Source organism: Ixodes scapularis, unplaced genomic scaffold, assembly GCF_016920785.2.
Source record: "Ixodes scapularis isolate PalLabHiFi unplaced genomic scaffold, ASM1692078v2 PGA_scaffold0__279_contigs__length_252992795, whole genome shotgun sequence".
Classification (NCBI taxonomy): Eukaryota; Metazoa; Arthropoda; class Arachnida; order Ixodida; family Ixodidae; genus Ixodes; species Ixodes scapularis.
Window position 1 is genome coordinate 219,145,921 of NW_024609835.1, and position 3,774 is coordinate 219,149,694.

A 3,774-nucleotide genomic window follows, 5' to 3' on the forward strand; every position below is an offset into this window, starting at 1 on the left:
CGTTTTTTGGAAAGGTGTAGAGGAAAAAGAAAAAGTAAAATAAAAAGAAAAGCGCTCTTGTGTATTGTGGACACAAAAATATGCCTGGCGCGAAAAAGTAATTAGATAATTTAATTACAATTACCGTCGCTGGAGTAATTCATTACATTACTAAATTACCTGCTACAAAAAGTAATGAATTACATTACTAATTACTGGAACAAGTAATTAAATTACTGTAATTTCATTACTGTAATTACATTACTGCCAGCTCTGGAATTGAGGCATAGTTCCGCCTTTTGCCACCGTGCGCGTGACGGTTCGATCTCGAGGCGAATGCTGCGTTTTCATCCTCGGTTGGAGCGCAGCGGAACTACGGGTCTTCCCAGCCAATCCAGCGTTGAGAGCGCGTGGCGACGCCTTGAGCTCCGCTTGTCGCTCCTCCCAACCGGAAGGTCACGTGATGCTCTCCCGGTGCTGGGTTGGCTGGGATGGCCCGTAGCGTTCGATGCCCTCTGACTGAACGTGAAACAGAGTATGCCACGCGGGGAGATGAAAGCGGCGCTTAGCTTGCGTTTACGGGCTCACCCCGTGCGTTTTACATGAGCTGGCCCTGATGTCAACTGCAGTTCTTTTGCAAGTCACCAGGAAAGCGCTCTCCGGAAAGAGCGCACGCTAGCGTGATGTTGTTACGTCCTTTTGCGATGGTACCTTTGCCGTGACATGAGAAAAGAACATCCTCCACTTAGTTAGCTGGCAAAATTGCGACGCGTGTATTCGTTCTCGGTGTTAATACCATACCTCGGCAAACCTCACTCATGAGGGCCCTCACTCACCCTTATCTTCACAGATGAGGTGAGGGTGAGTGAGTTTCTGTTCAGGAAAATTCATGAGTATGAGGTTGAGTGAGGGCCGCGAGGGCTGTGAGGGCGGTGAGGGCCGTGAGTGCGTGGGGGCCGTGAGGACGGTGAGGGGTATAAGGGCCATGAGTGCGTGAGGGGCGTGAGGGCGGTGAGTGGCGTGAGGGCCATGAGTGCGTGAGGGGTGTGAGGGCCGTGAGGGGTGTGAGGGCCATGAGTGCATGAGGGCAGTTAGTGGCATGAGAGGCGTGAGGGCCATGTGGGCCGTGAGGGCGGTGAGTGCATGAGGGGTGTGAGGGCCATGAGTGGCGTGAGGGGCGTGAGGGCGGTGAGTTCGTGAGGCCCTCTTCAGACGGAGAATCTTTCTCAGGAATTTCGGTGTTGATGGCGGGTTGTTCTCTAGCTTTCCCTAGATCGACATGAATTGCTGAGATGATGTCAGGGTCGAAAAAATCAAGCGACTCGGAGCAATTCGAAGACGTTTGAAGCGGCTGCATCCAATCAGGGACGCAAAATTTTCACGTGATACCTCGTGCCGGAGATGATGACACCGAAAGACTTGGTTCTGGTTTGAAATCGATCGTTTTTGGAAATAAACTGTTTCAAAAAGGTACATTAGTATTTGCAACAAGATTTAAATGCATAAAACACGTTTATAACGCATAATCGTGTCTAAATAGTGCAAGAACAAAAAAAAATTCATAATGATGATGACAAATTGCAGCAAATGTTTGCTGCCTGTGATCGCGGGCGGCCCGTGTTGCTGGTGTTGCGACGTTAAGTTTCTGGACGAAATTGCCCCATCTGAAGCTGGCCTGATTGGCGCGAGGGCCATGATTGCGTGTGAGGCGTGAGGGCTGTGAGGGCCGCGAGGGCGGTGAGGGCGTGAGGGCGGTGAGGGGCGTGAGGGCCATGAGTGCGTGAGGGCGGTGAGTGCGTGAGGAGCGTGAGGGCGGTGAGGGGCGTGAGGGCCATGACTGAGTGAGGGGCGTGAGGGCGGTGAGTGGCGTGAGGGCTATGAGCGCGTGAGGGCCGTGAGGGCGGTGAGGGGCGTGAGGGCCATGACTGAGTGAGGGGCGTGATTGCTGTGAGTGGCGAGAGGGCGGTGAGTGGCGTGAGGGCTATGAGTGAGTGAGGGCGGTGAGGGGCATGAGGGCCATGAGTGAGTGAGGGGCGTGAGGGCGGTGAGGGGCGTGAGGGCCGTGAGGGCCGTGAGTTTCAGTGAGGGTGAGTGAAGGGTTGAAGGTGAGTGTGACTGTGAGGATGAGGGTGAGTGAGGGAGTGAAGGTGAGAGTAGCTGTGAGGGTGAGGGTGGGAGAGGGGCTTAGGTGAGTGTGGCTGTGAGGGTGAGGGTGAGTGAGGGCGACCTTAATGGCCGACATCTGGTTAATAGCGGACTCACAGTTCGTCAGCAGAGGTAAAAGCGATACGATATGACGTTCTGTCGTCTTTGAAAGACCGCCCCATGTTAGCTTTATAGTTTTGTACACCAAGGACCTTTTTCTACACACACAGGGGCAGCTGGCATGGCTAATTCATCGTCAATATCGTCAGAGGCGAAAAATTCGAATATCCGTGATGGAAATTCTTTTAAGGTCATTGCGGAAGAAGACAAGCACGTGAAGGCCATCTGCCAGTCATGCCAAAAGGCTATTTCAGAGTCACGGTCGGCAACTTCCAACTTTGGGACACACTTAAAGGTGTCCTAGTTTTCGATTAGATCTTGAGCTTTTTATTTTGGGTCACTGTTTTACCATATCATTATTATGATACTGTTTCTTTGGCGTAGGGTATTCATCCTCTCGTTCTGGTCGAGTACGATGAGCTGGTGCGGCGTGATCCGAACCAAAAAAAAAAAAAAAGAAGAGAGCTTTGCTGGCCAAGAACCAGCCCTCAAGCAAATGAGACTAGTGCTTGCGGCTGTCCCAAGTGCTCCCTTGGTCACGCAGACCAAGTTCGACAGTTTATTGACGGATCTGATTGTGAATGGGATGCTTCCTTTGACCTTCGTCGAGCAGACAGAGTTTGTGGCCTTCGTCAAAGTTGTATTTTTATGGCCTTCAGTTTGGCTTGCGTATTTAGGTATTTTAGACTGATTATGTCATCGTATTTTAGTTTTGTTTGACATATTTCAGTTATTCTAGACTGATTATATCATCGGATTTTAGTTTTGTTTGGCATATTTTTATACTTGTTTAAGGTACCTACCAAGCAACCATAAATGTCATGTCGAGAAGAACTCTGGGTCGCAGAGTCGACTCTGACTACGATGCCCATCTCGAGAGAGTTAGGGCAGAACTGAAAATGCCGCTGTACGTGTATCTTACGGCCGACGTGTGGTCAACGTCGACTAAGAACTACCTGGGTGTGACAGTCCACTGGGTATTCATTATTCATCTTGTCATACTTTCTTCTTAAATATGCGGCCTCCTTGACCGCATTTTGTTGCAGATATCGGAAGCGACACTAGAACGACAATCCGCCGCACTTGCCTGCGGGAGATTTACTGGCACCCACTCCTATGACAGAGCCTCCGAGTTGCTCTCGGACGTTTGCACAGACTACTGCCGGCCTACAGTAAAAATTACTGGCACGGTCACGGATAAGGCAACAAATTTTGTGAAGGCATTCAAGAAATTTGGCGTAACGGCCTTCGACGAAGCGTGTGCTGCAGGTATGGGCAAGCTCTAAGAGTTGAGAATTTAGACCTTTTACAACCAAACTATATTGTGCCTGGTTTTTGCTTTTACAGATTCTGAGGATTTTAATCACGTCACGTTTGAGGAGATCGAGCCCCCAGGCCCGCTTTTATCATAGCACCTGCGGTGTACCTGTCACACGCTCAGTTTAATCGCAACGGCGGACGTCAAGAAAGCTATCAGCGCGAACCATGCTTTGGACCACCTCGATTCCAGCACCATGAGCACCTGCTCGA